The following is a 13,578-nucleotide window of genomic DNA, read 5'->3' as shown; positions in this document are numbered from 1 at the left end:
TATGTGTGGTAATAAAAAGAGTGTGGTTGAGAGAGCAGAAGAGGGTGCTTTCAAATGATTTGGTCACATGGAGAGAATGAGTGAGGAAAGATTGACCAAGAGGATATATGTGTCAGAGATGGAGGGAATGAGGAGAAGTGGTAGACCAAATTGGAGGTGGAAGGATGGAGTGAAAAAGATTTTGAGTGATTGGGACCTGAACATGCAGGAGGGTGAAAGGTGTGCAAGGAATAGAGTGAATTGGAACGATGTGGTATATCGGGGTCGACGTGCTGTCAATGGATTGAACCAGGGCATGTGAAGCGTCTGGGGTAAACCATGGAAAGTTCTGTGGGGCCTGGATGTAGAAAGGGAGCTGTGGTTTCGGTGCATTATTACATGATGGCTAGAGACTGAGTGTGAACAAATGTGGCCTTTGTTGTCTTTTCCTGGTGCTAACTCGCACACATGGGGGAGGGGGTATCTATTTCATGTGTGGCGGGGTGGCGATGGGAATGAATAAAGGCAGCCAGAAAGTTAAGAGTAAATGTGAATAAGAGCAAGGTTATTAGGTACAGTAGGGTTGAGGGTCAAGTCAAATGGGAGGTGAGTTTGAATGGAGAAAAACTGGAGGAAGTGAAGTGTTTTAGATATCTGGGAGTGGATCTGGCAGCGGATGGAAACATGGAAGCGGAAGTGGATCATAGGGTGGGGGAGGGGGCGAAAATTCTGGGAGCCTTGAAGAATGTGTGGAAGTCGAGAACATTATCTCAGAAAGCAAAAATGGGTATGTTTGAAGGAATAGTGGTTCCAACAATGTTGTATGGTTGCGAGGCATGGACTATGGATAGAGTTGTGCGCAGGAGGATGGATGTGCTGGAAATGAGATGTTTGAGGACAATGTGTGGTGTGAGGTGGTTTGATCGAGTAAGTAACGTAAGGGTAAGAGAGATGTGTGGAAATAAAAAGAGCGTGGTTGAGAGAGCAGAAGAGGGTGTTTTGAAATGGTTTGGTCACATGGAGAGAATGAGTGAGGAAAGATTGACCAAGAGGATACATGTGTCGGAGGTGGAGGGAACGAGGAGAAGAGGGAGACCAAATTGGAGGTGGAAAGATGGAGTGAAAAAGATTTTGTGTGATCGGGGCCTGAACATGCAGGGGGGTGAAAGGAGGGCAAGGAATAGAGTGAGTTGGAGCGATGTGGTATACCGGGGTTGACGTGCTGTCAGTGGATTGAATCAAGGCATGTGAGGCGTCTGGGGTAAACCATGGAAAGCTGTGTAGGTATGTATATTGCGTGTGTGATGTGTATGGGGGTGGGTTGGGCCATTTCTTTCATCTGTTTCCTTGCGCTACCTCGCAAACGCGGGAGACGGTGAAAAAAAAAAAAAAAAAAAAAAAAAAAAAAAAAAAAAATTATGTACATGTATATATATATGTATATATGGTTCCAACAATGTTGTATGGTTGCGAGGCGTGGGCTATGGATAGAGTTGTGCGCAGGAGGATGGATGTGCTGGAAATGAGATGTTTGAGGACAATGTGTGGTGTGAGGTGGTTTGATCGAGTAAGTAACGTAAGGGTAAGAGAGATGTGTGGAAATAAAAAGAGCGTGGTTGAGAGAGCAGAAGAGGGTGTTTTGAAATGGTTTGGGCACATGGAGAGAATGAGTGAGGAAAGATTGACCAAGAGAATATATGTGTCGGAGGTGGAGGGAACGAGGAGAAGAGGGAGACCAAATTGGAGGTGGAAAGATGGAGTGAAAAAGATTTTGTGTGATCGGGGCCTGAACATGCAGGAGGGTGAAAGGAGGGCAAGGAATAGAGTGAATTGGAGCGATGTGGTATACCGGGGTTGACGTGCTGTCAGTGCATTGAATCAAGGCATGTGAAGCGTCTGGGGTAAACCATGGAAAATTGTGTAGGTATGTATATTTGCGTGTGTGGACGTATGTATATACATGTGTATGGGGGTGGGTTGGGCCATTTATTTCGTGTTTCCTTGCGCTACCTCGCAAACGCGGGAGACAGCGGCAAAAAAAAAAAAAAAAAAAAAAAAAAAAAAATCTGTGTGTGTATATACATGTATATGTTGAGATGTATAGGTATGTATATTTGCATGTGTGGATGTGTATGTATATAAATGTGTATGTGGGTGGGTTGGGCCTTCCTTTCGTCTGTTTCCTTGCGCTACCTCACTAACGCGGGAGACAGCGACAAAGAAAAATAAATAAAATAACATTATTCAAAGTTTTACACAAAGTACTGTCATTCACTGCAAGATGACCTAAGCCATTTTCACATATACCTGCCTTCATTTTTTCTAGAATATTCCACACTCACTTCCTCTATACTGTAAACTAGATTACTTTCCTATTAGTATAAAATCACATTCAACACCCGTCGAATCTCTATCATCAATAGCATCCCAGAGACAACCAGTGATTTGCTTGGTTGTACAAGCACAGCTGCTTGATCATGGCAGAAAGTAGTGAGCAAAAACTCATAGGAGAGAAACAGTCAGACCTTTCCGCTCTATCTTATTTGGGTAAATGACACACCATAAGTTCCCCCAATGATTATTTTTGCTTGTGACATAATATATCTCTTTATATTGGAAAAAAGCATGCCTTCAAATTCAAATGAGACTAGGAAAAAGCAACCCACAATAGCTGCAGTCCCCAAGATGAGCATGTATCCCCACGGATGCAGTGGTTAAGGGGTTAACCAAACAGGTGTTGTACATAACTCACTTGCATTCCATCATAGTTACTGGAAGTGAAATAAGAACTGAGGGATAAGTTTAGAAAATATCAAAAACATCTGTATTAAGTTCATGGCCAGAGATGGGATTTTCTTCAAGTTATGAGCCAGATTATGTTCTAGTTTAAATCATTTCATAAAGAGCAAATATTAGTTACTGATCTTGTCATTTGATCTTTTGAATGATGGAAAGCAATTCTAAATGTTTCAAGAGCATGATTTTTACTTTACAATTTATGACCATGGCTAATTTACAGGTGATCCAGTAAGCAACGGGAATAATAACATGATTTGCAAACCAGGCAGTAGGAATCATCACACTGGTGTTGGGGTGGTTTGGAAATCATGTGGGAGGGAAAGTGAGCAGTGAGAGGTTGACTGAGAATGTATTAAAAGAGGTGGAGTGGCCAAACTGGAGATAAGAGGATGAAGTGAGAGATGCTTTGAGGTGTCTGAATAGGCAAGAGGGTGTGGTACATTCAGAGAGGGGCCAGAAGGGAATGGATATAGAAAGAGGGCCTTTGAGTTTGATGCACTGTGAGAGTGGGTGTGTCAGGGTTAGGCCATTCCTCATCTGTTCCTGGCACTATCTCACTTATATAAAACAATGCAGCAGGTACACTCGGATCATAAATTACTTTTACCCCTTTAACATAAAAAAATATGAAAAACTGGCAAAAAATTCTGAACAAAGCTCTCACTTCTAGCTTAACATTGGTAGCCCAGCTCTCCTTCTGTGGGAATGTGTACGCAGAGCTACCAATGACTATTCCTGTCACTTGCCAAAATGCATTGACATTAGTCATGTTAAAGTCAATAAAGATGCTGCACAGAAAACCAATGCACTCTCTCAAAAGGCTAAAGCTGGCAATCTGAGGGGGGATAAAAGATGAGTGAGCCCAATTTAGAGTAATAGACATAAGATTGTAGTCAGAGGACCCTAAAGGGGAAAAAGTCATGATTGTCAAGATTTCGGGTAGAGCGTTTAATCAACTGATCCAGATCATTAAGGAGAAAAAAAGAAAGGCCTTAGCTCCTCCAGAATCATCCTGGTTAGGGCCTAACTAATCCTCGTGGTGTACAAAGAAATTCTCAGCATAAAGGAATTCAGCACATCGATGAGAAAAAAAGCAGAGTTTTGTGGCAAGAAGTCAAAAAGTTGAAGAGATGTACACAGTTGGAGGAATAGGGGGTGAAGGGGAATTAAATGAAACAAAACCAGGTAATAGAAAGTAATGATTTTGAGCCAGATGGCATCAAAGTCAAGGAGACTCAAAATCCACAAAGCAAGCATTAGGAATTTTTGTACACAGTAGGCACAAATCTACCCTCAGACCAGATATGATGATAGTGATCTTACTTGAAGAAATGACAGTGCAAACTAGAAGCAGCCTTGGACAGTTAGATAAGAAAAGTAAAAGATCAAGGGAGGATTAGATAGAGGTTGACAAATGGAAGGTTAGAAATTAGGCTGCAAATCTTGCAGAAATGGATAAAAAAAAAAAAAGAGCCAGGTCTGGGAATGGTAGCAATGGAAGTGGGTTGGATCCCAGTTGCATGATGACAGCCAAAAGAGCCCTGGGATCTGTCCATCCCCTCTTGATCATTGGCGCTGCTCCAAATCGGTGGCAGACAGTTCTATTTACATGTTTTACTGTTGTAATGTGATATCAATATTCTTCTATTCATCTGAAAAGGTTTTTCCCTTGTTTGTCTGTTAAATATGCATCTGATATATTGTCCAAACAAACAACCCCAACGGATAACACTGGGTCTGTGGGTAAATCTATTTTGCTTAAAACTGCTTTGATTAGTCACATTTTCCAGGAATACATGGACAACATTAATCAAAGATTCCTTGTATTAATAATATATGTTTTTTTAAAGTATATTCAATCAGGTTCATAAGTTTCTGATTCTGTTTTCTTAAGACATATTACACATCCTATAAGCAGTATCAAAAACATTACTAACTGCAGAGGAGACATTGACTGATATTTTTACATATCAGCTAATTCACACCATTATTTGAAACAGTTACTTCTTTCTGCAGATGTTTACTGCATAATACAAAATATGCAGAATTTGTAAACGATCAATACCACAAAATTTTCATGAAGAGAAAATTCAAAGAGTATGTTGGTTAAGATTTCACTGTACTTTCTGTGATCAGCATAATGGCAGAGACATTAAGTCTGCAAGCACCCTACAAAGCCATAGTAAATGTACTAAATGTAACAAATATACTGAAAGAAGACAGATGTGTTGCTTATGACCATGGGATAAATTGCAGCTGACTAACTGTAGTACTCCTAATGGTTAAAAGTCATCACTTCTGTTAAAGAATGATACAATTCCCTTCCCTCCAGTTTGAAATAATTCATACAAAATCATCACAATGAAAATGAAGCAATGGTTTTCCTAGCCAAGTTTCAAAGAACAACAAATCAAGTCAATGCAAATTACCTAAGATGTTTTTCTTCAATCTCCTTTTTCTCAGTTTCCAGCTTTTCCAATTTCTCATAAAACTCATTTTGTTCCCTCTGCATAAAAGATATTTTCTGAAAGAAAATAATAATGTTATCAAATGTTACCACATCAATGCAAAGACAACATATGTTTTTGAAATGATATATGTGAGATGTTAAGTGATCATGGCTTACCAAGAAATGGTACAACTTGAGCTGCAGTATGTCAAATATGTGCATAAAAGAAAAAAGATATAAATATACATATATAGTATATCCCTGGGGATAGGGGAAAAAGAATACTTCCCACGCATTCCTCACGTGTCATAGAAGGCGACTGAAGGGGATGGGAGTGGGGGGATAGAAACCCTCCCCTCCTTGTATTTTAACTTTCTAAAAGGGGGAAACAGAAGAAGGAGTCACGCGGGGAGTGCTCATCCTCCTCGAAGGCTCATATTGGGGTGTCCAAATGTGTGTGGATGTAACCAAGATGAGAAAAAAGGAGAGATAGGGAGTATGTTTGAGGAAAGGAACCTGGATGTTTTGGCTCTGAGTGAAACGAAGCTCAAGGGTAAAGGGGAAGAGTGGTTTGGGAATGTCTTGAGAGTAAAGTCAGGGGTTAGTGATAGGACAAGAGCAAGGGAAGGAGTAGCACTACTCCTGAAACAGGAGTGGTGGGAGTATGTGATAGGGTGTAAGAAAGTAAACTCTAGATTCATATGGGTAAAACTGAAAGTTGATGGAGAGAGAGGGGTGATTATTGGTGCATATGCACCTGGGCATGAGAAGAAAGATCATGAGAGGTAAGTGTTTTGGGAGCAGCTGAATGAGTGTGTTAGTGGTTTTGATGCACGAGACCAGATTATAGTGATGGGTGATTTGAATGCATAGGTGAGTAATGTGGCAGTTGAGGGAATAATTGGTATACATGGGGTGTTCAGTGTTGTAAATGGAAATGGTGAAGAGCTTGTAGAATTATATGCTGAAAAAGGACTGGTGACTGGGAATACCTGGTTAAAAAAGAGAGATATACATAAGTATATATATGTAAGTAGGAGAGATGGCCAGAGAGCGTTATTGGATTACGTGTTAATTGATAGGCACGCGAAAGAGAGACTTTTGGATGCTAATGTGCTGAGAGGTGCAACTGGAGGGATGTCTAATCATTATCTTGTGGAGGCGAAGGTGAAGTTTTGTAGAGGTTTTCAGAAAAGAAGAGAGAATGTTGGGGTGAAGAGAGTGGTGAGAGTAAGTGAGCTTGGGAAGGAGACTTGTGTGAGGAAGTACCAGGAGAGACTGAGTACAGAATGGAAGAAGGTGAGAGCAAAGGAGGTAAGGGGAGTGGGGGAGGAATGGGATGTATTTAGGGAAGCAGTGATGGCTTGCGCAAAAGATGCTTGTGGCATGAGAAGCGTGGGAGAGGGGCAGATTAGAGAGGGTAGTGAGTGGTGGGATGAAGAAGTAAGATTATTAGTGAAAGAGAAGAGAGAGGAATTAGGACAATTTTTGCAGGAAAAAATGCAAATGAGTGGGAGATGTATAAAAGAAAGAGGCAGGAGGTCAAGAGAAAGGTGCAAGAGGTGAAAAAGAGGGCAAAAGAGAGTTGGGGTGAGAGAGTATCATTAAATTTTAGGGAGAATAAAAAGATGTTTTGGAAGGAGGTAAATACAGTGCCTAAGACAAGGGAACAAATGGGAACTTCAGTGAAGGGGGCTAATGGAGAGGTGATAACAAGTAGTGGTGATGTGAGGAGATGGAGTGAGTATTTTGAAGGTTTGTTGAATGTGTTTGATGATAGAGTGGCAGATATAGGGTCTTTTGGTCGAGGTGGTGTGCAAAGTGAGAGGGTTAGGGAGGATGATTTGGTAAACAGAGAAGAGGTAGTAAAAGTTTTGCGGAAGATGAAAGCCAGCAAGGCAGTGGGTTTGGATGGTATTACAGAGGAATTTATTAAAAAAGGGGATGACTGTATTGTTGACTGGTTGGTATGGTTATTTAATGTGTGTATGATTCATGGTGAGGTGCCTGAGGATTGACGGAATGTGTGCATAGTGCCATTGTACAAAGGCAAAGGGGATGAAGGTGACTGCTCAAATTACAGAGGTATAAGTTTGTTAAGTATTCCTGGGAAATTATATGGGAGGGTATTGATTGAGAGGGTGAACGCATGTACAGAGCATCAGATTGGGGAAGAGCAGTGTGGTTTCAGAAGTGGGAGAGGATGTGTGGATCAGGTGTTTCCTTTGAAGTATGTATGTGAGAAATACTTAGAAAAGCAAATGGATTTGTATGTAGCATTTATGGATCTGGAGAAGGTATATGATAGAGTTGACAGAGAAGCTCTGTGGAAGGTATTAAGAATATATGGTGTGGGAGGCAAGTTGTTAGAAGCAGTGAAAAGTTTTTATCGAGGATGTAAGGCATGTGTACGTGTAGGAAGAGAGGAAAGTGATTGGTTCTCAGTGAATGTAGGTTTGCAGCAGGGGTGTGTGATGTCTCCATGGTTGTTTAATTTGTTTATGGATGGGGTTGTTAGGGAGTTGAATGCAAGAGTTTTGGAAAGGGGGGCAAGTATGCAGTCTGTTGTGGATGAGAGAGCTTGGTAAGTGAGTCACTTGTCGTTTGCTGATGATACAGCGCTGGTGGCTGATTCATGTGAGAAACTGCAGAAGCTGGTGACTGAGTTTGGTAAAGTGTGTGAAAGAAGAAAGTTGAGAGTAAATGTGAATAAGAGCAAGGTACAGTAGGGTTGAGGGTCAAGTCAATTGGGAGGTAAGTTTGAATGGAGAAAAACTGGAGGAAGTGAAGTGTTTTAGATATCTGGGAGTGGATTTGGCAGCGGATGGAACCATGGAAGCGGAAGTGAATCATAGGGTTGGGGAGGGGCGAAAATTCTGGGAGCCTTGAAGAATGTGTGAAAGTCGCGAACATTATCTCAGAAAGCAAAAATGGGTATGTTTGAAGGAATAGTGGTTCCAACAATGTTGTATGGTTGCGAGGCGTGGCCTATGGATAGAGTTGTGCACAGGAGGGTGGATGTGCTGGAAATGAGATGTTTGAGGACAATATGAGGTGTGAGGTGGTTTGATCGAGTAAGTATAATAGGGTAAGACGGATGTGTGGTATAAAAAAGAGTGTGGTTGAGAGAGCAGAAGGGGATGTTTTGAAATGGTTTGGTCACAATGAAGAGACTAAGTGAGGAAAGTTGACCAAGAGGCTATATGTGTCAGAGGTGGAGGAACAAGGAGGAGTGGGAGACCAAATTGGAGGTGGAAAGATGGAGTGAAAAAGATTTTGAGTGATCGGGGCCTGAACATGCAGGAGGGTGAAAGGTGTGCAAGGAATAGAGTGAATTGGATCGATGTGGTATAACCCGGGGTTGACGTCTGTCAGTGCATTGAATCAAGGCTTGTGGAAGCGTCTGGGGTAAACCATGGAAAAATTGTGTAGGGTAATGTATAATTTGCCGTGTGTGGACGTATGTAAATACATGGTATGGGGGTGGGTTGGCCCATTTATTTCGTGTTTCCTGCGCAACCTCGCAAACGCGGGAGACAGCGCAAAAAAAAAAAAAAAAAAAAAAAAAAAAATCTGTGTGTGTATATACATTGTATATGTTGAGATGTATAGGTATGTAATTTGCATGTGTGGATGTGTAAGTATTAAATGTGTATGTGGGTGGGGATGCCTTCCTATCTGCGTTTCCCTTGGCGTACCAACACTATCGCGGGAGACAGCGCACAAAGAAAAATAAATTAAAATAACATATTCAAAGTTTTACACAAAGTTTCTGTCGATTCACTGCAAATGACCTAACCAATTTTCACATAATAACCTGCCTTCCAATTTTATTCTAGAATTATCCACACGTCACTTCCTCTAATACTAGTAAACTAGATTACTTTCCATTAGTCAAAAATCACATTCAACATCCCGTCGAATCTTCTATCATCAATAGCATCCCAGAGACAACCAGTGATTTGCATGTTGTAACAAGCACAGCTGCTTGATTCATGGCAGAAAGTAGTGAGCTAAAACTCATAGGAGAGAAACAGTCAGACCTTTCCGCCTCTATCTAATTAGGGTTAAATTACACACCATAAGATCCCCCCCAATGATTATTTATGGCTTGTGACATAATATAACTCTTTAATATTGGAAAAAAAGCCTGCCATCAAATTCAAATGAGACTAGGAAAAAGCAACCCACAAAGCGCAGTCCCCAAGCTTGAGCATGTATCCCCACGGATGCAGTGGGTAAGGGGTTAACCAAACAGGTGTATGTACACTAACTCACTGCATTCCATCATAGTTACTGGAAGTGAAATAAGAACTGAGGATAAGTTTTAGAAAATATCAAACACATCTGTATTAAGTTCCTGGCCAGAGATGGGATTTTCTTCAAGTTATGACCATATTATGTTCTAGTTTAAATCATTTCATAAAGAGCAAATATTATTTCTGATCTGTCATATGATCTTTTGAATGATGAATGCCAGTTCTAAATGTATCAAGAGCATGATTTTTACTCTATACAATTGATGACCATGGCTAATTTAACCAGGTGATCCAGTAAGCAACTGGAATAATAACATGATTTGCAAACCAGGCAGTAAGGAATCATCACACTTGTGTGGGGTGGTTTTGGAGAAATCATGTGGGAGGGAAAGTGAGCAGTGAGAGGTTGACTGAGAATGTCTTAAAAGAGGTGGAGTGGCCCAAACTGGAGATAAGAGGAAGAATAGAGTGATTCTTTGAGGTGTCTGAATAGGCAAAGGGTGTGGTACATTTCAGAGAGGGGCCAGAAGGGATGGATATAGAAATAGGGCCCTTTGAGTTGATGCACTGTGAGAGTGGGAGTGTCAGGGTTAGGCCCATACCTCATCTGTGTCTCTGGCACGAACTCACTTAGATAAAAACAATGCAGCAGGACACTCGGATCATAAATTACTTTTTACCCCTTTAACATAAAAAAATATGAAAAACGGGCAAAAATTCTGAACAAACTCTCACTTCTAGCTTAACATTGTAGCCCAGCCTCTCCTTCTGTGGGAATGTGTACGCAGAGCTACAATGACTATCCTGTCACTTGCCAAAATGCATTGACATTAGTCATGTTCAAGTGCAATAAAGATGCTGCACAGAAAACCAATGCACCCTCTCAAAAGGCTAAAGCAGGCAATCGAGGGGGGATAAAAGATGAGTGAAGCCACAATTTAGAGTAATAACATAAGATTGTAGTCAGAGGACCCTAAAGGGATAAAGTCACTGATTGTCAAGATTTCGGGTAGAGCGTTAATCAACTGATCCAGATCATTAAGGATAAAAAAAGAAAGCCTTAGCACCTCCAGAATCATCCTGTTTAGGGCCTAACTAATCCCGTGGTGTAACAAGAATTCTCAGCAAAAGGAATTCAGCACCTCCGATGAGAAAAAAAGCAGAGTTTTGTGGCAAGAAGTCAACAAAGTTGAAGAATTACACAGTGGAGAATAGGGGGTGAAGGGGAATTAATGAAACAAAACCAGTAATAGAAAGTAAAGATTTGAGCCAGATGCATCAAGTCAAGAGACTCCAAAATCCCAAGCAAGCATTAGGAATTTCTTTGTAACAGTAGGCACAAATCTACCCTCAGACCAGATATGATGATAGTGAACTTAACTTGAAGAAATGACAGTGCAACTAGAAGCAGCCTTTGACAGTTAGATAAGAAAAGAAAAAGATCAAGGGAGGATTAATAGAGGTTGAACAAATGGAGGTTAGGAAATTAGGCTGCAAAATCTTGCAGAAATGGATAAAAAAAAAAAAAGAGCCAGGTCTGGGAATGGTAGCAATGGAATTGGGTTGGATCCAGTTGCATGATACAGCCAAAGAGCCCTGGGATCTGTCCATCCCCGCTTGAACATTGGCGCTAGCTCCAAATCGGTGGCATACAGTACTATTTACAGTTTTTACTGTTTGTAGATGTATATAAATATTCTTCTATTCAACTGAAAAGGTTTTTCCCTTGTTTTGTCCTGTTAAATAAGCATCTGATATATTGTCCACAACAAACAGTAAACAACACCTCAACGGATATAACACTGTGGTCTTGTGGGTAAAAAATCTATTTTGCTTAAACTGGCTTGATTAGTCACATTTTCCAGGAATACATGGACAACATTAATCAAAGATTCTTGTATTAATAATATATGTTTTTTTAAAGTATATTCAATCAGTTTCATAAGTTTCTGATTCTTTTTCTTAGACAAATTACACGATCCTATAAGCATATCAAAAACATTACTACTGCAGAGGAAGAACATTGACTGATATTTTTACATATCAGCTAATTCACAACCATTAATTGAAACAGTTACTTCTTTCTTTTCTGCAGATGTTTACTGCATAATACAAAATATGTCAGAATTTGTAAACAGATCAGTACACAAAATTTTCATGAAGAGAAAATTCAAAGAGTATGTTGGTTAAGATTTCACTGTATCTTTCTGTGATCAGCATTAATGGCAGAGACATTAAGTCTGCTAGCACCCGTACAAAAAAAAAAAGCCATAGTAAATGAAATAATGTAACAAAGTATACTGAAAGAAGACAGATTGTTGCTTATGACCATGGGATAAATTGCAGCTGACTAACTGTAGTACTCCTATGGTTACAATGTACATCACTACTGTTAAAGAATGATACAATTCCCTTCCCTCCAGTTTGAAATAATTCATACAAAATCATCACAATGAAAATGAAGCAATGGATTTTCCTAGCCAAGTTTCAAAGAACACAAATCAAATCAATGCAAATTACCTAAGATTTTTTCCCTTCATCTCCTTTTTCTCAGTTTCCAGCTTTTCCAATATTCTCCAAAAAACTCTTTTGTTCCCTCTGCATAAAAGATATTTTCCTTAAAGAAAATAATAATGTTATCAAATGTTACCAACATCAATGCAAAGACAACATAAGTTTTTTGAAATGATTATGTGAGATTTTAAGTGATCATGGCTTACCACGAAATGGTACAACTTGAGCTGGCAGTATGTCAAATATGTGCATAAAAGAAAAAAGATATAAATATACATATATATGGAAAACCTGGTGATAGGGAAAAAGAATACATCCCACGCATTCCTCACTGTTCATAGAAGGGCGACTGAAGGGATGGGAGTGGGGGGATAGAAACCCTCTCCCTCCTTGTATTATAAAACTTTCTAAAAGGGGGAAACAGAAGAAGGAGTCAGCGCGGGGAGTGCTGCATCCTCCTCGAAGGCTCATATTGAGGGTGTCCAAAAGTGTGTGGATGTAACCAAGATGAGAAAAAAGGAAGATAGGGAGTATGTTTGAGGAAAGGAACCTGGATGTTTTGGCTCTGAGTGAAAGCGAAGCTCAAGGGTTAAAAGGGGAAGAGTGGTTTGGGAATGTCTTGAGAGTAAAGTTCAGGGTTATGATAGGACAAAGCAAGGGAAGGAGTAGCACTACTCCTGAAAACAGGAGTGGAGGGAGTATGTGATAGGGTGTAAGAAAGTAAACTCTAGATTCATATGGGTTAAAAACTGAAAGTTATGGAGAGAGAGGCGTGATTATTGGTGCTAACACCTGGGCATAGAGAAGAAAGATCATAGAGGTAATGTTTTTGGGAGCAGCTGAACGATGTGTTAGTGTTTTGGATGCACGAGACCAGACTATATGAAGGGTTGATTAGAATGCATAGGTGAGTAATGTGGCAGTTGAGGGAATAATTGGATACATGGGTGTTCAGTGATGTAAATGGAAATGGTGAAGAGCTTGTAAATTAAATGCTGAACAAAGGACTGGTGAACGGGAATACCTGTAAAAAAGAGAGATAACATAATATATATATGGTAAGTAGGATAGATGGCCAGAGAGCGTTATTGGATTAACCGTTAATTGATAGGCAACGCGAAAGAGAGACTTTTGATGCTAATGTGCTGAGAGTGCAACTGGAGGATGTCTAATCATTATCTTGTGGAGGCGAAGGAAGTTTTGTAGAGGTTTTCAAAAAGAGGAGAGAATGGTTGGGGTGAAGAGAGTGTTGGAGAGTAAGTGAGCTTGGGAAGGAGACCTTTGTGAGGAAGTACCAGGAGAGACTGAGTACAGAATGTGAAGAAGGTGAGAGCAAAGGAGGTAAGGGGAGTGGGGGAGGAATGGGATGTATTAAGGAAGCATGATGGCTTGCGCAAAAGATGCTTTGGCAAGAAAGCGTTGGAGAAGGGGCAGATTATAGAGGGTAGTGAGTGGTGGGATGAGAAGTATAAGATTATTAGTGACAGAGAAGAGAGAGGATTAGGACAATTTTTGCAGGAAAAAATGCAAATGGAGTGGGAGATGTATAAAAGAAAGAGCAGGAGGTCAAGAAAAGTG

General features: G+C 40.3%; 1 protein-coding gene across 1 annotated transcript in view; it reads right to left on the bottom strand.

Annotated features, from left to right (window-relative positions):
- Nucleotides 1–13,578, bottom strand: part of LOC139765800 (uncharacterized) — a 357,196-nt gene that overhangs the window by 141,432 nt on the left and 202,186 nt on the right. The gene's annotated exons all lie outside the window — the stretch shown is intronic.

Source organism: Panulirus ornatus, chromosome 56, assembly GCF_036320965.1.
Source record: "Panulirus ornatus isolate Po-2019 chromosome 56, ASM3632096v1, whole genome shotgun sequence".
In the NCBI taxonomy this organism is placed as follows: Eukaryota; Metazoa; Arthropoda; class Malacostraca; order Decapoda; family Palinuridae; genus Panulirus; species Panulirus ornatus.
This window is presented reverse-complemented; position numbering and strand designations above follow the sequence as displayed.